At 43.6% G+C, this 27,696-nt stretch overlaps 1 protein-coding gene across 5 annotated transcripts in view; it reads right to left on the bottom strand.

Moving 5' to 3' along the window:
- Positions 1-27,696, bottom strand: part of FAM81A (family with sequence similarity 81 member A) — a 127,059-nt gene that overhangs the window by 55,936 nt on the left and 43,427 nt on the right. The window contains exon 1 of one of the 5 annotated variants that reach the window (XM_055088002.1): positions 22,933-23,024. The exons of 3 other annotated variants lie outside the window; for them this stretch is intronic. The gene's annotated coding sequence lies outside the window, so the exon portion shown is untranslated. Of the gene's footprint in view, positions 1-22,932; positions 23,025-27,696 lie in introns of those variants that run through there. One more of the 5 variants, XM_055088003.1, reaches the window with a different exon arrangement.

Here is a 27,696-nt window from a genome sequence, read left to right as displayed (position 1 = left end):
ATCCAAGAAGAAAATATAACAATTATAAATATATAATGCACCCAACATAGGAGCACCTCAACACATAAGGCAAATGCTAACAGCTATAAAAGAAGAAATTGACAGCAACACAGTAACAGTGGGGGACGTTAACACCGCACTGGCCCCAATGGACAGATCATCCAAACAGAAAATTAATAAGGAAACACAAGCTTTAAATGACACAATAGACCAGATACATTTAATTGACATTTATAGGACATTCCATCCAAAAACAGCAGATTACACATCCTTCTCAAGTGCACACAGAACATTTTCCAGGACAGATCACATCTTGGGTCACAAATCAAACCTTGGTAAATTGAAGAAAACTGAAATCATATCAATGATTTCCTTGATTTGATTGAAATCATATCACTCATATCTTTTGTGACCACAATACAATGAGATTAGAAATAAATTACAGGGAAAAAATGTAAAAAACACAAACTCATGGAGCCTAAACAATACATTACTAAATAACCAAGAGATCACTGAAGAAATCAAAGAGGAAATAAAAAAATACCTAGAGACAAATGACAATGAAAACACAACGATCCAAAACTGATGGGATGCAGCGAAAGCAGTTCTAAGAGGGGAGTTTGTAGCAATACAATCCTACCTCAGGAAACAAGAAAAATCTCAAATAAACAGTCTAAACTTACACCTAAAGGAACTAGAGAAAGAAGAACAAACAAAACCCAAACTTAGTAGAAGGAAAGAAATCATAAAGATCAGAGAAGAAATAAATGAAATAGAAACAAAGAAAACAATAGCAAAGATCATTAAAACTAAAAGATGGTTCTTTGAGAAGATAAACAAAATTGATAAACCATTAGCCAGACTCATCAAGAAAAAGAGGGAGAGGACTCAAATCAATAAAATTAGAAATGAAAAAGGAGAAGTTACAAAGGATACCACAGAAATACAAAGCATCAAAAGAGACTACTACAAGCAATTCTATGCCAATAAAATAGACAACCTGGAAGAAATGGACAAATTCTTAGAAAGGTATAACATTCCAAGACTGAACCAGGAAGAAACAGAAAATATGAACAGAACAATCACAAACAATGAAATTGAAATTGTGATTAAAAATCATCCAACAAACAGAAGTCCAGGACCAGATAGCTTCACAGGTGAATTCTATCAAACATTTAGAGAAGCGCTAACACCCAACCTTCTCAAACTCTTCCCAAAAACTGCAGAGGAAGGAACACTCCCAAACTCATTTTACAAGGCCACCATCACCCTGATACCAAAACCAGACAAAAGTACTACCAAAAAAAAAATTAAAGACCAATATCACTGATGAATATAGATGCAAAAATCCTCAACAAAATACTAGCAAACAGAATCCAACAACACATTAAAAGGATCATACACCATGATCAAGTGGGATTTATCCCAGAGATGCAAGGATCCTTCAATATATGCAAATCAATCAATGTGATACATCATATTAACAAACTGAAGGATAAAAACCATATGGTCATCTCAATAGATGCAGAAAAAACTTCTGACAAAATTCAACACCCATTTATGATAAAAACTCTCCAGACAGTGGGCATAGAGGGAACCTACCTCAACATAATAAAGGCCACAGACGACAAACCCACAGGAAACATCATTCTCAATGGTGAAAAACTGAAACTATTTCCTCTAAGATCAGGAACAAGACAAGGATGTCCACTCTCGCCACTCTTACTCAACATAGTCTTGGAAGTCCTAACCATGGCAATCAGAGAAGAAAAAGCAATAAAAAGAATACAAATTGGAAAAGAAGAAGTAAAACTGTCACTGTTTGCAGATGACATGATACTATACATAGAGAATCCTAAAGATGCCAGCAGAAAACTACTAGAGCTAATCAATGAATTTGGTAAAGTTGCAGGATACAAAATTAATGCGCAGAAATCTCTTGCATCCCTATACACTAACAATGAAAGATCAGAAAACAAATTAAGGAAACAATCCCATTCACCACTGCAACAAAAAGAATAAAATACCTAGGAATAAACATAACTAAGAAGGTAAAAGACCTGTACTCAGAAAACCATAAGACACTGATGAAAGAAATCAAAGATGACACAAAACAGATGGAGAGAAATACCATGTTCTTGGATTGCACGAATCAATACTGTGAAAATGACTATACTACCCAAAGCAATCTACATATTCAATGCAATCCCTATCAAATTACCAATGGCATTTTTTACAGAACTATAACAAAAAATCATAAAATTTGTATGGAGACACAAAAGACCTGAATAGCCAAAGCAATCTTGAGAGAAAAAAACAGAGCTGGAAGAATCAGACTCCCTGACTTCAGACTATACTACAAAGCTACAGTAAGCAAGACAATATGGTACTCGCACAAAAACAGAAATATAGATCAATGGCACAGTATAGAAAGCCCAGAGACAAACCCACGCACCTATGGTGAACTAATCTATGACAAAGGAGGCAAGGATATACAATGGAGAAAGACAGTCTCTTCAATAAGTGGTGCTGGGAAAACTGGACAGCTACATGTAAAAGAATGAAATTAGAACACTTCCTAACACCATACACAAAAATAAACTCAAAATGGATTAAAGATCTAAATGTAAGACAGGACACTATAAAACTCTCAGAGGAAAACATAGGAAGAACACTCTTTGACATAAATCACTGAAAGATCTTTTTTGACCTACCTTCTACAATAATGGAAATAAAAACAAAAATAAACAAATGGGACCTAATGAAACTTAAAAGCTTTTGCACAGCAAAGGAAACCATAAACAAAATGAAAAGACAACCCTCAAAATGGGAGAAAATATTTGCAAATGAATCAACGGACAAAGGATTAATCTCCAAAATATATAAACAGCTCATGCAGCTCAATATTAAAAAAACAAACAACCCAATCCAAAAATGGCCAGAAGACCTAAATAGACATTTCTCCAAAGAAGACATAGAGATGGCCAAGAGGCACATGAAAAGATGCTGACCATCACTAATTATTAGAGAAATGCAAATAAAAACTTCAATGAGATATCACCTCACACCGGTTAGAATGGGCATCATCAGAAAATCTACAGACAACAAATGCTGGAGAGGGTGTGGAGAAAAGGGAACCCTCTTGCACTGTTGGTGGGAACCTAAATTGATACAGCCATTATGACAAGTAAATTACACTTTTGATTTTGGCATCGGCATCAGCAGCATTGATTAGTAAAACTTACCAGAATAAAATTTTATTAATCTAATCTCTATTTTTCTGCACTTGACAGTTGCTTTTTGAAGTTTCTGCCAAGGCTGGTTCAGTGATATTAGCCACAGCTAGTATTTTTATGAGTACAACATTCAAAATCTCTCTCTATAAAATAAATTAGAAAATTTCACAATATTGCATTTTTTACTGTCTGGTTTTTGATGTTAAATACTTAGATTACTTGAAAATAAACTAGACTCTTCGGAGTACAAGTGACTAGTACAACGTACATTTATCTCAATTCAAATTGCATCATCCAAAATCATTTTTCAAGAGAATCACCATGTACACAAAAGAGCTTTAAAGTTTGTTCAAATGATAAGGTTTATGCTTTATTGCTCTATTAAAGATTTAACTGAACCGGTTTGCAGGGCAGAAATAGAGACACAGATGTAGAGAACAAACGTATGGACACTAAGGGGGGAAAGCGGCGGGGTGGTGGTGGTGGTGGTGGGATGAACTGGGAGATTGGGAATGACATGTATACACTGATGTGTATAAAATGGATAACTAATAAGAACCTGCTGCATAAAAAATAAATAAAATAAAATTCAAAAACATTTTCATTACTTAGGTTTCTCAGTACTGTTGTTAATTGCCTTAAAATAATGCCTAGTAACTGTGATCTGATTCAGTAATTAGTTCTCATTTAGATGCTGGATTCAAAAAGCATTTCTGATTGAAACCATTGTTTTGGCATCATCTATCCAGTATGTTATTTTTAGAGTTTCAAAATGTGAACATTTGACTTTTCTAGACAAAGAATTTTGAAGTTAAACAAAATGCATTTAAGAAAAAAAGTGACTCAGGCCAAACAATCTACAATGCCAAAGGAGTTCTTCTACATTAAAGATAATAATTTTTGCCATTTAGACTACAAAAATTAAGCCAGTATGAAAGATGTTAATATTTACAATCACAGAATCTTTACAATTTTAAAGTTGTAAAATACCTTAGCTGAAGTATTAATCTATAGAATAACCCAATCTAACAGACATTTGGCATCTATTATGTAGACAACCTAAACAGGTAAGATAAAAATCCCCTCCCTCAAGGGCTTCACAGCCTACAGAGAAAGGTAGACATCCCAACCAACCAGGAAACACTGGGATAACTGGCTAACTAATCATATGAACAGAAACGCATGGGGAGAAAACACTAACTCAAAAAGTTATATTCACCCTTATGTCCACTGCAGCATTATTTAAAATAGCCAAGATATGGACACTACCTAAGTGTGATGAATAGATAATGTGAGATATACACACACATACACACCCACGCACACACATATACATACACACATGCACAGTGGAATACTATTCAGCCAGGAAAAAAGAATAAAATCTTGTCATTTGCAACTGTATGATCTTACTTTAAATCTTAAAAAACAAAACGAACACACAAAAACCCCAGCAAACTTATAGATACAGAAAACGGAATGATGGTTGCCAGAGCCAGGCACTGGGAAGTAGGCAAAATGGGTGAAGGGGGTCAAAGGAACAGACTTGCAGCTATAAAATAAATGAGCCATAGGAATGTAATGTCAGCATGATGACTACAGTTAATAATACTGTACTGCATATCTGAAAGATCCTAAGAAAGTAAATCTTAAAAGTTCTCATCATACACACAAAAAAATTTTGTAACTATGTGTGCTGACCGATGTCAACCAGACTTACTGTGGTGATCACTTTGTAATACATACAAATATAGAGTCGTTATGTTGTACACCTGAGACTAATATAATGCTATATGTCAATTATACCTCAATGTAAAAAAAAATTTTTTAACATTAAAAAAAACAACAACAACATGGGGAGGAAAAAGGGAGAGGGCTCTGTTTTTTTCCTGGGTAGTAACGAGCTCAGGGAAGAACTGATGAGAATGAGTGGGAGTTCCCAAAGTAGAGAACAGAGAGGTTGTGCCATACGTTCTCTCTGCCACACTCCGGGATTCCGTGTACTTCCTTTACTCTCAACACACCCCAGCCTAACCCCTTCTTCAGCCTCATCCCTGGCCACTCCGTACCAGAGCCCAGTTAACTCTAACCTTCCCCAAAGCCACTCCACCTACCACTGTCCTGCAGCACGTCATGCACGTTGCTGCCATCATACCTTTGCCTGTGTGCTCTATCAGAAATGCCCTTCCCATCTCTGCCTGCCGAGAAAACTCATACTAATCCTGTAAGGCCCCACCAGCCCTTCAATTCAATAAAATGGCTCCATCGTGTGTATCCTTTAGCTCTTTATTCTGTGTGTTTTATACTACTTACTATGTCCTATTAATTTTAGCTGTTTAATAGTCTGTCTCCTCTACTACCTTATATGCTCCTTCAGGGCATGTTTCAAATCTTAACGGACACAGAGCTGACCTACAAGAATCCACACAATGGGCTTCCCTGGTGGTGCAGTGGTTGGGAATCTGCCTGCCAATGCAAGGGACACGGGTTCGAGCTCTGGTCTGGGAGGATCCCACATGCCGCGGAGCAACTAAGCCCGTGCGCCACAACTACTGAGCCTGCGCGTCTGGAGCCTGTGCTCCGCAACAAGAGGCCGCGACAGTGAAAGGCCCGCGCACCGCGATGAAGAGTGGCCCCCGCTCGCCGCAACTAGAGAAAGCCCTCGCACAAAAACGAAGACCCAACACGGCCAAAAATAAATAAATTATAAATAAATTAAAAAAAAAAAAAGAATCCACACAATGAGAGCATGATTAGCGTTCCAGTATCAGAAATTGCAGCAATAAAGGCATTAGAGAATACAGTTTAGTTAGAAGTATAGTTCTCTACTGAGACCGAATCCCAAACATTAGTCACTCAATATAATACCTGGGAATGAATGGAGACCTTTGCAATGCCTTTTTCTGAAAGTCATTTCATCCACCTGGAATTATCCTGCTTGAGCTATGGAAGCCCAGCTACATCTCCTTTCTGAAAAAGGAGTCTACCCACCACTCATTGTCTGAGATTGCTTTTCAATAACACACCTCCCTGTAACAAACCAAGCACTATGCACTCTCTGTGAGAGAAAATGTCACATGGCACGAGTCCACAACACACACTGAGGTCTGTTCAGAATTGGTGCCCTTTTCATGAGTGTGGTGGGGTCAAGCGTTTATCTGTTAGGTCTCTTGGTTGGTTAGTATCAGGATTCTTTGCCAGAACAAAGGGATCTATATTCCTAATGAATAAGGATTAAAAATAGATGTCACTGGATTAAGTGACTTCTCAAAAATTGTTTCCAGATCTTCCCATTAATTCTGGCTCCCTTGCCTGAGGTCATCAGCTCTTGCACGTTTATAAATCTCATCTCTAGCACCACAAGTGGGTCTGCAACACTATCAGGCAGGGTCTGGGTCGTACACTGTTTTGATTGTGCCATATTTTGCTGTTATAATATCAATCTCCAGTTTATGAGTTTAAAAACGTGGGGAAATCAGGGGAAGGGACAGGTAGGTAAAGCAAAGACAGAAGAATTGAAAGAAATAAGAGAAAGTAAAATTACAATGCCCAAAATATGCAATAGATCAACAGAATTTGGAGGTTAAAAGAAGAGTAAAGGGAAATGCTATTATCTAAACCAAAACATTTATTTGTGATTATAAGGATTCTGAGATATTCTCAGATACATATATAGTTTTTAATGACAAAAGGAAACATTAATCCCAATAAATTGTTCTATTTTTGTAAGTAAGATGACACTGGGTAGAAATATCTACATGTCATTTTAATGTAAAATGATACATGAACTTAACAAATTAAAATGACAATTTTTACGGAAACATTAAAATTTAGTTTTTCAGTTTACTATTACAGTACAGCACTAATGTGTTCTGCTGAGTGTCAGAATTTAAAAAATAGGCAAAGCATTTATGAATTAAGTCGCTGTAATGTGGTGGTGGGAAAAAAAAAAGCTGATTTCCTTATAGTTAAAAATAGAGTGAAAGGAGAGAGGGCGGAGAACAGTGGAAGGCGTGTCTAGGAAGACAGATGGGAGTGTTCCTTAACTGATCTCTGAGGCCAGGCTCAGGCTTGGACTCTGTCCTGGGGCAGCAAGGACTGATCAGGGATGGGAAACTCAAGGGCAGTGAACAGCCAGCGGCGAGAGCATCTCAGAATAGGGGAGAGGTTGCAGTGGCAGATGCTGGACCAGGAATCCCTCCTGGGAGGGACAGGATGGGGCCCAGGAGGGAGGAGGGGCTGAGGGTTCCCTCAGAGCCTCTTTACTCATTTCTCTCCATTGCTATTCAGCTCTTCTCCCTCCCCGCTCAATGCCTCCTCTCGTTTGATTTTCTTTCTTTTCCTCCCACTCACCCCTCTCCATTCATCTTCCTTTGCTCTTTCCCTCTTCTTAACTTTCTCTTTCTACAGGCCATTTTCCTTCCCTCTACCATCTCTCCTTTCCCTCCTTTGCTCTCTCCCTTTCCACAGCTACAGTCCAACATACTTTTCCATCATGGAAGACATGGGTGGTGGGGTCAGGAAGGTCCTTATTTGAAGCCTGTCTTCCCCAATAACTATGATCCTAGTGGGCTTGTCGGGTTGGGGACCACAGAACTAATAGCTGCTCCCTCTTTGGAGTGTTGACCCCATGTCAGGCATTCATGCAGCATGTCTGTGGGCATTAACGGAATTCATCCTCACAATCATTCGTGAAGGGTCTGATCTTATCACCTCCATTTAACCAGAGGAAACAGAGACCTAGAAATGTTCAGCAACTGGCCCGATGTCACAGGAAGGAAGAGAGAGGGATCTGAGCCTAGGGCCCCAGCCTTTTCATCAGCAGGCATCACCCATAGAGAGGTGGTGGGGTGTCCAGAACAGAGTCTGGCCTCGGGGCACTGGATATGCTTCCAAAAAGGGCTGTTCCTTTCTCTTCCCTGCTTCATGTCCTTTCATCACATCTGACAGAAAATATATCTGTTTTTTAAAGTAAAACTTTATATAAAAGGTTCAGCAAATATAGTATTCATTTGTTTAAAGCCCTATTATATTGTTTACTGTGGTGGGTTAGTGGGGAAATCATTAGGAACTTGCTATCACCCTTTCATTTGGCCAAAGCTGTTCCTCCGGCACCGATGTGTGCTGAGGTTACAGCTGGACTGAAGCCATGCTACTGTCACTTGTGTTTTTGAAATCAGAGCACATACATGAAAAAAACAGTTTGTGGGAATACCCTGGCGGTCCACTGGTTAGGACTCTGCACTCTCACTGCCGAGGGCCCGAGTTTGATCCCTGGTCACGGAACTAAGACCCCACAAGCCTCGCAGCACAAGCCACACACACACACACACACACACACACACACACACACACACACACACACACACACACACACACACACTGCAACACACATACTTTGTATGAAGAAATTTGGAACATTTTAAAAAACACCTTTCCTTAAACTGAAAAATGCTTTTTGATTAATAAAGTGATATAATTTAAACATTTAGGCTCTACATAAAGGTATGAAGAAAAGATTGAAAATCACTCAGAGAGTGCTGATATTTACATCAATTTACCTTGTTTTAAGATCTCTCTTCAGGATACATATAATTTTCCTTTATGAAAAAAAATGAAATCCTACTTTATACTATGTGTACCCTGCATTTCCTAAATAATACTATATCCTGAACATCTTTCTGTCAATATATAAAGATACATATCACAATTTTCAATGCCTGCATAACATTCCATTAAATGGACCTATCATACTCGTTAGGCAGCCCCTGACTGATGGATATCTACACTGAAATACTATTTATAATCCAGGTTTAGTTCAACTTTTTGGTCTCTTGTTTTCCTTTTCTTTCCTTTGTTCTACAAAATGACACAGGTAGTATAAAAAGTCAGTGGGGCAGATTGCAAGCTACTTTCAAAACTGAAGTTAATGTGAGACACTGACAATGAAACCTAACGAATCAAGAAGGGATGAAATCAGCAGATCTGTAAGTACAACCCAAGATACTGCCAATACTCCCAACGGAAACAAGGCAAACAGTCATCACACCTGTGCTTACTGGTTCACTGTCAGTCTTTGGCTCTATACTGTGAGCTCCATGAGGAGCTGTACTGTCCACAGCTCAATCCCAAGCACCTGGCACACAGCTGATCAATAAGTGTTTGCTGGATGAATGAATCTCAAGGATAGATGACTATAATGAAGTCATTTCAAAATGCTGAATTTAATCAATTGAATTATATTCCAACTAGAGAATTAATGGGCAACCAGAAAGGGAGATGGGACACACAGCATGTCTAGTAAAAGCAGAGTATGGAGAGGCAAAGTTGATCAGTGTTTCCAAGAACCTAAGAAACTGGGGTAGCAGGAAGAACCCTATTTTGGAGAGGGATGCATGAAGCTGTCAGGGCTCGATGACACTGACCACTAAGATGATCCTCTCACTCCTCCTGCCTGAGCCCGCACTCACCAAGGACATCATTTAGCTTCCCATGTGGATGTGCACAAAAGGAGAAAACACAGGAAATCAGCAAACTCGAGCCCCAGGCTAACTGCCAGCTTCTCTTCTCATCATGAATTAATACTCTGACGTGACACCTCTGATGAGAGCTAGACTTGGGTAAGTCAGTCTTCTGAAATCTGAACGTCTCTGACTGCCCTAACAGTGCTGAATATTTAAACCATGACACTGAAACATGGTACCTATTGTGAACGCCAGATTCCTGCAGAGGTGGCCCCCCTGTTCCTCACCTCTGGGAATTCATACCTGTGTAAACCCCTCCCCTGAGTGTGGTAGGGCCTGGGACTTGCTCCTAGCCAACAGAATACAGCAGAGACCAGTCAACTGGCAGTCACCTGGACCCCGTCAGTAGGTGCAGTCAGCTGGGATTCTGACACCAAATTATATAGGCTATACTTCTGATTACTGGGAAGAGAATATTTATTTCATGATCTAACTTTTAAGTCATTTAATAGATATCTAAATGGTTGTGTTAGAAAAAAATCTCAAAAGGATATTGTAGAAGGACTTCCCTGGTGGCACAGGGGTTAAGAATCTGCCTGCCAATGCAGGGGACCCGGGTTCGAGCCCTGGTCTGGGAAGATCCCACATGCCACAGAGCAACGAAGCCTGTGCGCCACAACTACTGAGCCTGCTCTCTACAGCCCGCAAGCCACAACTACTGAGCCTGCGTGCCACAATTACTGAAGCCCGCACACCTAGAGCCCGTGCTCCGCAACAAGAGAAGCCACCACAATGAGAAGCCCGCACAACGCAACGAAGAGTAGCCCCTGCTCACCGTAACTAGAGAAAGCCCGCACGCAGCAACGAAGACCCAACGCAGACAAAAATAAATAAAATTTAAAAATAAAAATTTTTTTAAAAAGGATATTATAGAAAGAATAAGAACTTTAACAGTTTTTTTTCCTAATATTGGCTCTGTTCTGGTCAGTGGAAGAAAATTATAAAATAAATCTAATTTGCTGCAAGAGATAAAAACACAAGAGATACCAATTTATCCCATCAGATTGGCAGACTGAGTATAGACAGGAGTACATGTGGGACAATGGGAACACCAGGTGGGAATGTGAATCAGTACCACCACTTTGGAAAGTAATCTTCAATATCTAGTAAAGCTGAAGATGCACAAACCTCATGACCCAATAATTCCACTGCTAAGAAATACCCCAAAAAGCTTCTCACACATGTCCACAGGAGACCTTTAGAAGAGTACTTAAGGCAGCACTGTTTTCTAAGAGCAAAAAAGTGGGCAGAGAGGGGGTATGAACACCCATCATTAGGCAAATGGATGGATAAACTGTGATATATTCATGCAGTGAAAGAACAAACAGTTGTGGAAATAACTGGATTAGAATGACAAGTCCCAACACGAACGACTCTCACAAATACATTAAGTAAAAAAGGAGGCTGAAGAAGGGTATGGACACTAAGATGACATTTTCATAAAAGTTTAAAATATGCCAAATAAATCTATAACATCTAAAGACGAATGTAGGGCTTCCCTGGTGGCGCAGTGGTTGGGAGTCCGCCTGCCGATGCGGGGGACGCGGGTTCGTAGTCTGCCTGCCGATGCAGGGGACGGGGGTTCGTGCCCCGGACCGGGAGGACCCCACATCGCGCGGAGCGGCTGGGCCCGTGAGCCATGGCCGCTGAGCCTGCGCGTCCGGAGCCTGTGCTCCGCAACGGAAGTGGCCACAACAGTGAGAGGCCCACGTACCACAAAAAAAAAAAAAAAAAAAAAAAGATTAAAGACGAATGTAGAAATGACAAACACCAAATCAACGTCATATTCATCTCTGAGTGGGAGACAGAGGACTACAGGGGGCTTCAACTAAATGCATACTGTTTTACTTCTTCAATTTATTTTTCATTATATCATCAAAAAAGAAAGAAAATTACTTCTTCCTGCCCTCACTTTAAAAAACCCAGGGCTTCCCTGGCGGTGCAGTGGTTGAGGGTCTGCCTGCCGATGCAGGGGACACGGGCTCGTGCCCCGGTCCGGGAAGATCCCACGTGCCGCGGAGCGGCTGGGCCCCTGAGCCATGGCCGCTGAGCTTGCACGTCCGGAGCCTGTGCTCCGCAACGGGAGAGGCCACGAAAGTGAGAGGCCCACGTACCGCAAAAAAAAAAAACCAAACCCAAATCTGCAAAGACCATGAGCTTGAAGGGAGTCAAACTATTAGTCCCTCAGGACACGCACAGAACTCAGTCTTGCCCTGTACATTCTGGGGACCACCAAATTAGAATTACAGGGCAACAGTAACTAATCTCCATCAAATCTCTACCCTTCACGCCTTTTTCCATACTGAATATGTGTCTTATCTAGATGTCAACATTTTCTATAAATGGTTATTGGTTAAATGTCCAACAATAAAAGAGTAGTTAATTAAAACATGGCACATCCACTCAAAAGGATATCAATAGTTCTTTAAAATAATGGCTACAAGGAGTATGAAGTAACATAGAAAATATTTACTTGCTATAATGTTACCTTTTTTTTTAAGAACAAGATTTGAAACTGGATTTTCAGTACTATATAGAACCATAACCAGGGTCTGGGAACAGAGCTTTGCCCTGTGGCACAATTTAGGTGGTGCAAACATTTTATGAGCTTAGGGGACCCTTCAAATTTTTAAGTTCTACCCCTGCCATCTTCCTCTCCAAGGTGGGGAGCTTGCCCGACCCTGGGCCAGCAGAGATGGATGAGTTAACAAGGACAAGCCCCTCTGTGTGCAAAGGCCACCCTCACCTGCCTTCATCCTTCTCCCATCTGACCACCAGGGGCCCCTCTCTGCAGGAACGCATGCTCCCTTGACTTGTGGCTACCTTCAATGCTACTTCCCTACCCAACCCCTGCATCAAATCGCTAAAATTGTTCTATAGTGTGAAGAGCCGGTATCTGCGTAAATGATGTGTTTTCAGTACTACGAAAAGGAAGAGGGCTGTGCAACTGAGGCCAGGGATGACTAATTCAAAAGCCAAAGCACTGATAAGAAGGTCAAAGAAGGATCACTGGTAATAGCAGGAACTTTCCATAAATTAATAACAGGGCTCAGACTGGGGGAGTGCCTCCGAATTATGTACAAAGAAAATGAAACAGCATAAATAAGCACACCCTGTCTCCTTCTTAAGAGGCAGTTCCCCTCTCCCTATATCTGGCCGGAATTTTGGAGAAGGGATGAGCCATCTTTAGGAGGCAGGAGAGAGATGGGCCCCTGGGCCAGACAGCTGGTGTCTGTCAAGTGGAGTAAAACTGAAGCTTTGTTCTCACCCAGACACTCCAAGGACAAAGCTAGTGGCAGAAGCTGAGCTCTGCTAAAGTAAAGAGATAAGGTGCCCACTCCTGAGGTCAAGGAAAACTTCCCTGTCTGCACATGCGCAGGAAGGCGCCTTGGGGGTCAAAAAGGGAGGGGGTGTCACCCCATCATAAGTGTGGAATGCACCCACAGGCCTCTGCGGAGGGATCCATCTTAGCAAAAAAGTTGCGCGCACATCTTGGGGAGGGTCCTAGGACCAGTCAGGTGTGAAAAAAGAAACGAGATAATTGGCCACATGTAAACAAAGACCGGAAGGGCTGTCCCCTGTAAGTGATTTAAATCCCCTCTTCACTGCGCTCCTCATTCAGGACTCCCACACTCCTCTCCAGGTGTGTATTTCTGACTAGCTTCTCACTTACTGCTCTCCTCCTCATTAGAGAGGACCTCCGTACCCTTTCTCTCTGGGTGTGTATTTCTGCCTTGCTTCTGTCTTAAATAAACAGACTGCTTCTCTGTGTGCTCTCCCTTACATTGTGCTGTGTCTTTAATAATAAACTTTGTACCTGTTTTTACAGTTTTTGCCTCCTTGAAACATTCTTGCTTTCAAACGGGGGAAAGAGCTAGGGCCAATGTGCTTCTAGCCTCTAGCCCCTGGTGGCCTAGCAGCTAGGATTCCTGATTTTCATCCAGGCTACCCAGGTTCAGTTGCTGGGCAGGGAACTAAGATCTCTCTTCAGGACCGCTCACTGCTGTCCCTCCGAGATCACTTACTAGAAATATATTGGGCTAGCATACTTTGGGATGTAGATGGCATTATGGTTATGAGGTGGATCTGAGGGAAATCTGGGTAAGTCTCCAAAGGAAGGACGGTTATAAGGCCTTACACAGCCTCTACGACATAGGGCATCTTCACAACAAAACGTCCCTCTCTGGACGCATTAGGCCAATGGCAAATGAAGCTTACCTGACACAGCCTGATATTTTTTTTTCAATAGCACATTACCCCAGCAACCCCGAAATCCCTCAGCCATCCTGGAGAGAGTGTGGCAGGGGTTCCTGTGCTAGAAGTACTATTATAATAATATTTTTTTAAACAGTGGAAAGAAATAAATCAAAACAATGGCCCTGGGCACATTTCTATTCTACTTTTCCTTCTTTTCAAAATACTTCAATGAGTATGCTATTTTTCAAGACAAAAATTTAAGTGAAAACTTCTTGCATAAAAGAATGAACCAATGAGAAAAGGCACACAAACAAACAGAAAATGCAGAAATTGCCCATTTCTAGCTATCAAAACCAAAGAGACACGACTTCTGGGTGTAAGAGTCAACGGTTCAGTTAAAGTAAGTTTGCTGTTAAGTTTTGTTTTACCGTGGTTAAAAACATGTAACATAAAATTGACCACCTTAAACATTTTTAAGTTTAGAGTATAGTATTAACTACATGCACATTGTGGTACAACAGGTCTCCAGAACTTTTTTTGTTTTGTTTTTTTTGTTTTGTTTTGCAGTATGCGGGCCTCTCCCTGTTGTGGCCTCTCCCGTTGCGGAGCACAGGCTCCGGACGCGCAGGCTCAGCGGCCATGGCTCACGGGCCCAGCCGCTCCGCGGCATGCGGGATCCTCCCGGACCGGGGCACGAACCCGTATCCCCTGCATCGGCAGGAGGACTCTCAACCACTGCGCCACCAGGGAAGCCCTCCAGAACTTTTTCATCTTCCAAAACTCAAACTCTGTATCGACTGAACAACTCCCAGTTTGCTAATTTGCACCCATTCCCTGTGGGCACATAATGAGGCTTGAGCCCAGGACCCTCGTTAAAGCCCCCGTGGAGCCCTGGATCGCCCTTATATCAGGCTCGGGCTGCCATCACTGGGAGCTACCAGCACAGCATTCCAAACAGCTTCGGCTCCAGGGAGAGTGTGAGTCCTTCCCCCACCCCACCACCAACAGGGTCCCAAGGCAGATATTTCCAATCGCTTTTGTGGAAATGGCCTTCAATCCACCTTGCAAGACTTGTGTCCTTTCCGCTCCACACTAGTGCATTCACCAGGGGAATTCTGTTGATGGTAGAAAGCTGAAGCGTAGCTGTATTTCTGACCCATAAGAAAACGAACTTCAAAATGTTCAAACCATTTACAGTGGCCTTGCAGTCAGGGAGGGGACTGCTGCATAACTGATGGGATCCTGTAAATACGCAACATACATGTGGCCTCCGACAGGTCCAGGTGGATTCACGAGTGGACTGAAATCATCGGGACCCCTGGAACCCAAGGAGTGGCCACCGATGTTGCTCTAATCCACTCTGCACAGCTTGGAACGATGCTAACATTTTTAGGAGAATCCCTGCAAAAACAGATTGGTTTCTGTTCCCATCTATTAATAACAGCTATTTTGAAATGCTATTTAAATCTTCTATTGTTAATTTGAACTTTTCGTGGGTTCTGTCTCCCCAGCTGAGCTGCGGTGGGGCAGCAGGGACTACACACCACGTGGATCTGTAACCCCCCTGAGACGGACGCGGTGCCCCTTCACAGATGCTCGTAAACATTGGTTCATTTGCTTGTTCTACTTTGGTAAGGCCCATCATTTTAATTAGTGACTGGCTCTGCCCAAATGACATATCGATTGGTGACTCAAGGTGCCTTCCAGCCGTGAGCTCTGCTTCAGGCTTCCCTGCAGTGAGTACGGGCGCTCACCCATGCCTGCACCCACACCAGAAGTGTGTTCGTATTACCTTTAGGGTGTTTTATTATGATCCACAGCTATATTTGGCAACTTTTCTTTCTAGCATTAGAGAAGACACATTACCAAATGTTAAAAAAAAAAGGAATCTGCCGAATGCACCAGCTAGAACAGAAAAAGTATTATTAAAAACCTGCGTAAACTCTCTCCCTCCCAAACTACCTACACCCCCGATGCATCCAGGATAGTACAGAGGAGGGGAAGGCATGACTTTGTATACTCACGCGGACACAATGCTAGTCGTGACTTTTGGGTTCATACCCGACACTAGTCTTTGGCTGAAAAGCTAAGGATTTGAGCTGGGAAGAAAGATCCAGCCTCCTGTCTCTGCCCTTTTCCTCATACGTGGCGGGAGGGGCCTGGACTTCCCTGTCGAACACAGGAGTCTGTGAGAGACTCTTTTATCTGGAGTAATGACTTGAGTTCAGCACATTAATATTATAACTATTTTAGAGAGGGCAGGGGAGGCCTCCTGAGCTCTTCTAGAGATAATTAAAGACGGGGGAAAAAAAGAAATCTGAAATAAACAAAAAACAAGCTGAAGGTACCAGGGGTTTCTGAATAACAGCTTCCCGGTTAAACAATTTTAAGAATTCCATAATGCAAAAGCAACCCCCCTCATTCTCTCCCACATAAACACGCTTGTTATTTCAGCCCCACTCAGCTGAGCAGCAGGCAATCTCTTGCCTTCACTTCTGCAGCTACTTTGTCCAGAGATGTCACTGGCACAAAAGCATTCTCAGGAGACAAAAAAAAGGCTGACCGTAGCCAGCAAGTGCAGGCACACCTCAGGGAGGAATACTCCTGTTCCAGTAACCTCAACAACTCACCACCCTGCGATCGGACTGCTGACCTCAAGCACCAATTTTGCCTTAACAGACTGAAAACTTCAGACCTTTTGAGGTTTATCAGCATGTTCCCAGTAACTCTCTTGCTGTAGCAGAAAGGTAATCAAATAAACCATTTTATTATCACTGATGACTACGTTTTTACAATACCAAGATCTACTGACGTTCTGTGGCAGGGAGAGGGGGGGAATCAAAAAAAAGCCCACCGAGTAGTACAAAGCCATTGTTTTATCCTTTCTTCACCTGCTTTTAGGTTAAAAACCTATGGGACATGAAACCACATCCAAGAAGTCAAAAAATAAAATAATCAATCTAGGGAGAAGGAGGAAAATAGAAGAATTATTAAGAGAAAGGAACAGGCAGAACGAGTGAAATAAGGAAGAGGAAAAAGAGTGAAGGGAGCATGGAGGAAGGGCAGCAGTGCTGACGGGAGCAGAGAGAGAGTCGGGGTGACAACGGAGAGGAGAGAACAGGTGGCTCGAGGGCTCGAAGGGAGGATGTGAGCCTCAGAAACTGCTCCTCACACATTCAGCTGCTCACTTGGGGTGTGAAGAAATAGATGGGCCATTTTTTAATATGCTGTTAGGTTTCTCTCTCTTCTTTTTTTTTTTTTTCAAATCCAACCTGCCCTTTCTTTGTCTTGACACATATACACAAAGTTAAGATGTCATGGGGAGGAAAATCATTTATTCCACTTACAACATGGAAATACCTTTCTGAGTTACCTATCGTTTTGCTAACAGGCCCTACTTTGAACCAACACCTACCTGACCCTCAGAGTAAAGCACGGGTCTCACGCCTACCACCACGTACGTACGGCACGCTAGCAGACAACTCTAAGGTCAGCCTGCGCATTGGCTTAATGATTTTAATCAAGTCATTCAGTCCAGTCAACAAATATTCACTGAGCCTCTGCAGTGCTGAGTAAGACACAGCTCCCACACTCAGGAGCTTCGATTCAACAGGGAACTAGAACAGACAAGCCATCGTGCAAGAGTGAAGAGGCTGGTACGTGCCAGGTGGTGGCACAAGCCAGGCATGGCCTCCAGGCAGGGGCAGGATCAGTTTGAACCGGGCCAGCAGGAAATGCATTTGAGAAGCAGCCATCCGAGTGGGCTATTCAAAGGGGTGGGTCAAGTAAACACAGGACAGCTTGAGAAAGGGTGGGGGGAGGACAGAGTAGAGGAAGTACTGACCAGTGAAAATTACCGCACACACGGATTCCTGCTGGTAAGCCACGATAAACAGTTGCCGGGACCACGCGCACGGAGGCCTTGAATCCACAACAGGAGAGACGGGAGGAATGGAAAGGAAGGGACAAACTGAAGGAGACTGTGCAGGGAGCACTGCCACACTCAACAGCCAACTGGATGTAGGGGTGTGAGGAGAAGAAAAGTCAAAACAACCCAAGAGAGCAAAAGCAGGTCGTAGAGAGGATGATGACAGCACGAAAATCATGACAGATGCACCGAGAGGGACATGATGTCTCTCTCCCCTGTGGGATGCTTTCCTGACGATGGATAACCTGGACCTACCCCGAGAAAACTCCAGACAAACCCAAGTTAAAGGGTATTCTACAAAATAACCAGCCTCGCCCTTCCAACGTGTCAAGGTCATGAAAGACAAAGAATGACTGAGGAACTGCCCAGAATAAAGGAAGTTAATGAGGCGAGACAACTAGCACAGTAACAAGACCCTGGACCTGGATCCTGGACCAGGAAGAGGCTTTTTTTCTTTTTTTTTTAAGATTTTTTCCTTCTTTCGCTCTAAAGAACATTATTAGGACTCTTGGTGACACCTGAATAAGGTTTGTAGATTGGATAATAGTACAGAATCAATGTCAATGTTTTGATTTTGATGTTTGTTATGCAAGAAAATGCCCTTGTATTTTTTAGGAAATATACACTAAAGTATTTGAGGGTGGAGGTAAAGGGGCATCATGTCCATAACTTACTCTGAAGGTTCAAAAAAAAATCACAACACATGTACGTGTGTGTGCGTGCATGTGTATGTTGTGTGCGTGCGTGTGTGTGTATGTGTGTAGAAAAAGAGCGAATGTGTGAGAAAGAAAAAGCAAGTGTGGTGAATAGTTATTATTTATAGAATTTGGATGGAAAGTATATAGAAATTATTTAAATGATTCTTACAATTTTTCTGTAAATCTGAATTATTTCAAAATAAAAAGTTAACGGGAAAAAAGATTAAGGAAGCTAGGATGAAGAGCTGTTTAGAGACAAAAGAGCTAGGCTTCTGGGTATTAAATTCTGAATGGGATTCAGAAAGCTGGAAATGGAGGTTTGAAGGCGTCTGGGGGGGCTGAGTAAAACCTGGTTAAAAGCAGTGCTCGAAGGCAGATTGCCAGAGCTCCTCTCTCAGTTCCCTCCTTAACAACCAACAGTAGTAACAATTGCCTAAGTTATTCTCATTTCTCTCTGCTTCAATTTCTTCACTCCGTAACAGCAATGATAAGGCTATCTGCCTCACAGATGTGGAGCGAGGATTGAAGGACATGAGACAAGCGAACCACAGTGCCCCGTGAGGCACAAGGTAACTGTCCATTAGCGACTAACGTTGGCCCTGAGATGGGGTTGATGCTGGGAGAAGGGAGGATGCCACGTAAGAAAAAGGCCCAGGACAGGATCCCACTGACTCTCCTATTCAGAAGTCAGGAACATAAAGGAGGTAAGTGAGGTCTGAGTTGCCCCTGAAGAGCCAGTGACAAGGAGACGCGGAAAGAGAGAGGCTGGGGAAAAGGGTGCCCGCCGGCAGCAGATGTGGGGCAGAGACCAAGGAGCAGGGATACAGAGTACAGGCCTCAGCTCTGCAACCTGGACACCTCTGCTGGAGCCCTACGCGACAGCAGTTTCAACAGAAAGGTGGGGCTGAGGCCAGAAGGAGTAAGTGGGCAGTCCGAGGCGGGAAACCTGAGGACAGTTCAACAGAGGAGCAGGATGCAGAACTGCACTGCCCAATCCAGCAGCCATCAGCCCCAGGTGACTATTTCAATTGAATTTAAATTAATCGAAATTTTACAAAACTCAGAAATTTAGTTGCTCGGTCACACTTGCCACATTTCACGTGCTCAGTAGTCACATCTGACTCCTGGTGACTATATGGCTACTAGTGACAATACGGCTAGTGACCACCACGTTGGACAGCACAGATACAAAACATTTCCATCACTGCAGACAGTTCTCTTGGATGGAGCTGGGACTCTAGCACAATTTCTTTTATTATGAGAAGACGACTTGAATATAGGGTGGAGTGAGGGCTGGGGCAGAGTAAGGAGGGACCAAAGAAATTAGAGAAAGGGAATAACAAATGGAGCAAGTTCCCAAAGGAGGCAAGGAGGAAGGGGAGAAGTCCAGACAGAGTGTGCAACACATGTGAGTTAATCTTGGGTAAGGGACTGATAGACATTTCCTTCCTCAGAGGAAGGAAATAAAGAAGGACAAAGATGGGTAAAAAAGAATGCTTGGGGTGGTGAGGAGGGTACAGTGGGAACTTACATTAAAGCAGAAGGCAGTAAACTCCAATGTAAACATCCTTAATCTCATGAATGAAAAAAGGCTGTCTCCAGAAAGGAAACTGACTGGAAGTTTAAGGAATGGAAAAGTCTGGCATAACCTCTAATGGAATGCAGCTGGGAGTTCATAAAAGATGGATTTTCTTTTTTCACAGAAAAGTAAGACATAGGTGAAATTAGAGCTAGCATAAGTTTACAGTGGAACCAGTGCAAAGGTCTTTGTGATAACTTGGCAGACGGAAAAGCAGATGATGAGGGTGATTTTGGATTGAGGACTGGAATATGAGAAGTCCAACATGTTAAGACAAAGGATTCTGGGATTCTGGACAAAACCGAAATGGCTGGAATGTATACACTCCAAGTAGATAAACAGAGACATAAAGGGATTGGAACAGTAAGTGATTAAGGGACCAGGGTCTTCAGTGACGGTTAGTCTGGTGCAGTAAGTGGAAAGAATCGGTGAAGCAAACTGACATCCAAGTTCCAGATCTTGAAGGTGGAAAAAATTCCCATGACTAAACAAGTTCAAGAAGTCAGTGGCTGAAGTAAAGTAGAAACCAAGGCCATAGAAGTTGATGTTGAGGACCTTGATGAACTTCAAGATCAGTGAATTAATAGAGCCTCAACAGTGATGCCAAAGTCACCAGCAAGAGACAAGGTAGAGAACAGAACCAAGTTAGTTGTTCATGTTTGTTTCTTTGTTTGTTAATTTTTTTGTGGCATCAAGTGAAGTGATTCCCAAACCTGGGAGTACATCAGAATTACCTGGTGAACTCTCTTTTCCCTCCCCATCTTCCCTCCCCATGTTCCCTCCCCTTCTGTTTCCTTCTTTTTGGGTTTGTTTTTAAAATAAAAATGTTTAGGTCTTGCCCACCTGATGATTCTAATGCGGTATGTTTAGGAGAGTCTAAAGAGCTGCGTTTTTCAAAGTGCTCCAGGTGATTCTGAGGAGCCACCAGGTTTGGCAAGCACTGATTCAGAAGATAAGAAGGAGGGTATGGGGCACAAGCAGACAGCATGACGTGTAGCGAGAAGACTCTGTTAGGGATGGGTTAATGGTCTGGAGGCAGCACTGAGAAGCAAGGGGAAGCCCAGTCCCTGCACCGGCTGAGATGGGAGAGGGCTGTTCTGAGGGAAGTTGTTCACTCAGGCTCTGGAGCTAGGGGAGGGACAGGTGATGGACTCAGCTGCAGCAAAATGAAAACAAAGGCATGTGGCTGCAGGATGTAAGAAACAAGAGACTGCAAGGCAGGTTGGAGACACACAGGTTAGCAGCCTGCAGGACAGGAGGCTGAACAGTTTGTTATCAAGGGACCCAAGTGTAATGAGGTGTGATTCATTAAGGGGTTTGTAGGGCTTAGTGGCTGGATTCTTGGGCAGTAAGGATTTTTCTACCTGAACGCTATCAGATTTCTAATATGTAAACCATTAAGGATTATTAAACCTTCGGGTAAACAAGCTTGCAGAAGCTTATTCATTAACATTGAAAAATCTGTCTTCCCAACCCACAGTTTTATACAGATGAAATCAGACTGGAAAGAATATCAAGGTTTGCTTTGGAGCAGAAAGACAGGTAGGGCAACCCCAAACCTGTGAGAGGGACAGGGCATTCCTCCCTTCCCTCTCCCAGAAAGAGGGAAATTTATGAACTGAGAATACAGAAAGGGGCCCCAGCCAGTGTTAAGAACAGAAGAGGTGGACACAGATGACTGAGTCTCAGGAGCCCTGCTACCCTCACCCGCCCCCCACATCCCCCAATGGGTAAATGCTAGGGATGTTTCTCAGTCAAGAACATATTTACTTTCACAAACCCAACTCATTTAAAGAGCAAGCTGCAAATGTTCACCCCTGCTTCTGAGAGAGCTGCACTTCTGTAGGTTCAAATCTGCTTACTCGTATGAAATAATTTCTAACACTGACATACACAGACTTTAAGATGAGGGCGTGAGCGCAGCCAGGCACACACGCACGCGCGCGCACACACACAACCTCGTGCATATTGAAGAAATGACTCACTTCATTTGCTGCTGCCTGCCACTATTGGGTTTTGATTCTACCTGTTCAAATACAAAGTTTCCTATTAGATTAACTACTGGAAAGAACTCAGGAGTCTTAACCCCGATTTTGTGCATGACTTTAGAGCACTCAAGAGGCTTTAACCTGGGCATCAGGAGAAGCCACTCTCTAATCAGCCACTGCTTTCTCTCCATAATCTTTCACAAAACGATAACATATCTTACCACTTTGAGAGCCAATTAATGGAAACCCCTGGTAGAAGAAACAAGGCTAAGCCTCGTATGTCCTGTACCTGCAGTACTTGGGGGCCCCTTCTCAGCTCACCGTAAGACGGCACAACATCACCCTGGAACTTCAAAGAACCCGAGCCCCTCCTTTTAAAGATGAGAAAGGGGTGGGGAGGGGGCAGAGAGGTGAACCCGCCCAAGGTCACTCTGCTCTGAGTAACGGGACGGCTGACTTGGCACTGCCCCCTGGCAATCTGTGCTCCACCCCAGCTCCCCCAAACAGTCCCTCGGGGCTTCTGCTGGCTTGCTAGCATGCAACCTTCCCCGGCCCCCGCAAAAATGCAACGCCAGTCGCGCTCGGTGCCCAACTTCATCCCTTCGCGTCAGCATGCAGTTAAACCCTCCGGCCGGCAGCAGGTCACATGGGCCACGCTCAGCTCTCTCTCTCCCCCGAGCCCGGCCCCCCGGCGGCCGCCCCAAGGTCACCGGCTGGCCCGGGGAGCTCCCGCCTCGGGCGACGGGAGACGGCAGGGCGGGGGCCCGGGGCGCGGCACTCACCGGCGCGGGGGGCGGGCGCGCCGCGTCTGCCCATGTCCTCGCCGGCGCGGCTGGGTGCGGCGGCCGCTGGCGCTGGCTTTGCTGGGCGCCCGGCTGCGGGCCCGCGCCGCGGGGAGCGCCGTCCAATCAGCGCGCGCCTGCCGCCTGGCCCGGCGCGCGGCCCGGCCGGGTTCGCGGCTCCCGGGGGGCGCGAGCCGCCGCGCGCCGCCCGAGCGGCTTCCGGGCGCGTTGCCTGGACGCGGTTGCCGTGGCAGCCCGAGCTGGAGGCTTTCCCCGCGCCCGCGCCCAGCCCCGCGGCGCCGCCCCTCCTCCCTCCGCTTTCCCACACCCAAAATAGCCTCTCCTCCCGCTGCTGTTTCCCACCCAGCTCGCAGCCCAGCCGCTCGGAGTCGGCGGGCGGGGATTTCGCTTATTGGAAAATAAGTCCTCTTGTAGGGCTGGTTGACTTGAAGAGAGGGGTGTTGAAATGGTGCCTGGTTAAGATAATAGCCATGGTGCCTGCCCTGTAATTCTCTTCAGAGCCCTAACATCCGTTATTTACCAAACCTCTTTCCCACAGAAAGCGTTATTATCTACCCCCACCCCCTTCCAAATCGAGAAGAAGTTATTTTATGAGGCCACCGTCTGGGAATCAGCTTGCGCGTTGACGCCCCACCTGTGCAGCGGAACTAACTAACCCTCGAGGCGGCCAAGTGTCATCTAATGAATCACCTTGACATCGGCCACTGGGACCAAGGATCCGGTCTCATGGCAGAAGGCACGACGCAAGAAAGAAAGAACTGCTACCACCCCTCTTCTTCACATCCCTTCCTCCTCCCTTCTGCCTCACCCGCCTCCTAGGGCGTCCTAACTCTTTGCACCTTCCTCTCAATGTGCATTCTGAGCAGGATGCACACGCCGATCCACTCAGAAATTGGCTTCCTCTCTGTGGGCGGGATTTAAGCAGAGTTGGGGACCCCCACCTACGCCCACCTCCGGTTCATACCTCTTTCGTGTCGCTAGTATTTACCCAGGAAGGGTGTTCCTATCCGTCTCCTCCACCAGCCACAGCCTCTCCAACCCAGGGAAAGGGGGGACTTGGTAGAAAGACCCTGGGCTGTGGAGTCAGGCTGAGTTGTTCTGGAGTCCTCTCTCCAGCAGTTACTTCTGTGTGGTCTTGGATATTCTGTTTCCATACCTATAAAACGGGATAATATCCCCACAAAGGACTAATGCATCCATAACATTCAGTGAACAATGCTTATTGGATGCTTGTCAAATTCTAGAAACTGTGCATACACAATGGTGAAAAAGAAAAAGAGACACGAATCTCTGCTCTCATAGAGCTTACAGCCGGAAACACATCAATCAAATAACCACAGACAGCATGAAACTGACATTGTGATAAGGAGAGTGCATGACCTTAAGAACTATGGTGTGGAGATCTGACCTAGGAGCATCCCTTTAGCTCAGTGATTATTCTTTCCTTTTTTCCCTTTGATTCCCACTGCCTGGCACATGGTACGCACTCAGTAAATGTATATGGAATTGAATCCTATGTCATCCTGATAACAGTATCACTCAGTTTCCCACTGACTTTCTCCCACTGAAAATATATTTGAAACATACATAACTCTCTGCTATGTCTGGAAAGACGTGCAGGTCTTACGGGAAAGTACTCATTCAAACCCAGAGCCCACCATCAAGAGTCCCAAGAAAGGTTCAAAATGTTTCTTGCCTGTCCCCATTGGGTTGCCTTCCAGAGTGTAAGGTGTGCATCTCAGATGGGCACATGAAAGTCCCCTCATTTCCTCCACCACCCCCACCCCCACCCTTACTATTCCACTCTCTCCCCTGGTCCCAGCTCCATATTCTGCCACTCCCCCTTGATTCAGAGCTGCAGGGCACCCATTCCTGGCTTCCTAGGAGAATGGCAGCAATCCTTATAATCCTCAGAGTAGAGCATCTGTAAAACAGAGGAAACTCCCTCCTGTACTTCTACCTTCAAAGCATAACTTTATGCTGTAATTGCCACAAGGCTCCATCACTCTCAAGGGTAGAGAAGAAGAGGACCTGGTAAAATGAGGGCCCTTGCTACGTATATACACCATTTCGTTCTGGCTGACTTTAATTTCCTTTTAAAAAATCATATCAATTAGCATAAATAGAATCCAAAATTTTAAAAGATTCATTAGTAAGAAGAAAAATAATTGCAGCTCTTGCAAACTCTGAATTCCTCAGTAGGAATCCTGAAGTTTCATAGTATAGTAGAGCCACGACTTCCCACTTCTGACCTTTTCTTCCCCCCGTTCAGGTGACATGTTTTGAATCCTGAGGAGACACAGTGCACAATGATTTAAGCCTACCTTAATTTTTTTCCAACTCAAACTATTTCTGTAGGATAAATTTCAAAGAACTATCTGTTTTTCCAGAATTGTTTGATTGTGACTCATTACAGGAAATGGATTTTTTTTGCATTACTTTAATTTAAAAGCTATGATGTATCACAAATTATTTAATACTGGCACAGATTAACAAAAATAGTTTCATCAAAGAGAGCAATTTTATAAACTTGATGGTTGTCATACTATTCAGCAACCAGTTATTAAATACAAATAACTAGTGCAGTGTATTTTGCTAGATGCTGTGGAAAATTTTTTAAGTGATTTATGGCACAGCTGAGGGGTTCGTTTGTTTGTTTGTTGTTGTTGTTTGGCTGCACCGCACTGCTCGTGGGATCTTATTTTCCTGACCATGGGTCGAACCGGTGCCCCCTGCAATGGAAGCATGCACTGGACCGCCAGGGAATTCCCACAGCTGAGTTCTGGTCCTACCTGTGTCTCAGCACCACCAAAAGTCACGAAGATATGATATGCGAGGCTTCTATGAGCCCAGTGAGCAGGCTCATCTAGGGAAAGGTCAAGGGACTGTATAGGTCAAAAGTGATATTTATAAAAAGGCTGGAAAGCAGGTAGACCAAGAATGTGGTGAGCCCTGCAGGGTGGTTAGCACTTTATCTCTAACTAAGGCTTGTTACTCAGTGGGGTGTCAAGATCCATTGTGAGGAGTGTCACACAGTGTTCTTCACCAATAATAAGGTGCTAAAAGATTGACCCACAAGCAATGGTCACATATAGGAACCAGAAAGAGGAAGAGGGTTCCCACAAAGGGAACAAAGAGGAAGAACCAGAGATGTCAGGGACAACATCAGACAAGCTCCAGGTGGAAAGTTTGGTGACAACTTGGTGACAAGTCCCACAGAAGTCAAGAAAATTTAGTGAATAGAAGGTCACTGGTGACCTTCATGGGTATTTTTGAGTTATTGGACTGCTGTGGGTTAAGAAAAGACTGGCTGCCAGAGAAATGAAGGAGGAGGTGTGGGTCGCTCTTTAGTGAAGTTAGAGAAGTTTGGTAGTGCAGGGAAGGTGAGAAATAAGGTCAACAGAGAGGTTTTTAGTGCTAAGTGAACATTTTCAAGATAGGAGAAAATACGCTTTGCATTTATATGTGCTGTTGGAGTCAGGAAGAAACGGAGAGCACAATACATCATTTTGCACTGACTGACTCAATCTAAATTCTGCCCCTAATTTCATCATCACCATATCCATTTCCTTTTTAAAAAATCTTTCATCAAATAAGAGAAGTCTGACGTTGAACAAAGGTGGGGTTCAGACCTTGGGACATTATTCTCTTAATAATCAGTTAATAAAATGTGTTATTCTTTATGGCTTTTCTTTGGTGGTTTTCTTTGTTGATAATAGTAACATCTTAGAATTAAGGAAATCCCCTGTTTTCCTGTTTTATATGTAAAAATAATGGATTTTTCACATGTTTTGAGTAAACTGTAATTGACTTATCTGTTTTTGCTAATAACTTCCTTTCATGTGTTGGCTAATTCTCTCATATATTATGTTTTGCTTATGAATTTGTTGGTATCTATCCATCTCACAAGGGTTTTTTAAAGTAATTATAATTAGGGTACAACCAGCAGGGAAGCATAAAATATTGGAAGACTCTTCCTAGTAGTGTAGTAGTGTTAACTTAGGAGGTGTTATCTATGTCCTAACTTAGGTAACTGCTGGTGTACATAGCAGGGCAAAGGCAGCCTGGGTTGTGTTGAAACAGCAAACAACTGAGCCTTAACATAATACTACTCACTAGAGAGTGAAATCTGGAATAAAGGAGGATTTATCCAAAGAGTTTATGGCCAGAAGTTCTAGAATAACCTTATAATTAAACTGATTCATCCAAAACCCATTTCATTGGCAAGGTGAGGGAGCACTGTAGAAAATTCCATTGCACATTGATTTTTTTTTTTCACACTGATGCAAAATATTTATTCCAAGTTAGTTATTTTATGCAGTAGTTTTCCCCCTCAACAGACTTGTGATAACCACATCTTTTAAATCTGTAAATAATGTTATCAAAATAATCTTAATCTTTGAGATCTCACAAAAATGTGTATTTTACAATCCACCCTGAACATCAAGGCTGCAACACAACATTTCCTATATCCAAATATTTTACAGCTGTGCCCAGAAAGAAAAATAAGAGTGAAAAAACCACATATGCTGGGTTAAGGGCTAATGTTACCTGAGCAGCCAGAAATGACATAAAATTTCCAAATTATTAGCATTGATTTGATACAGTTATAAGTTCAATAGTCACTTTGTCATTGACAGTGATTGCTTGAGCACAGGGGTAAGTGCCCCAAGGGTGGGTAGTAGAAGCTACTGCTGCAGACCCGTGTCTCCTCCTCTCTGCCCTGCCAGCTCCCACCTGTGC

Source organism: Physeter macrocephalus, chromosome 11 (assembly GCF_002837175.3).
Source record: "Physeter macrocephalus isolate SW-GA chromosome 11, ASM283717v5, whole genome shotgun sequence".
NCBI classification, from domain to species: domain Eukaryota; kingdom Metazoa; phylum Chordata; class Mammalia; order Artiodactyla; family Physeteridae; genus Physeter; species Physeter macrocephalus.
This window is presented reverse-complemented; position numbering and strand designations above follow the sequence as displayed.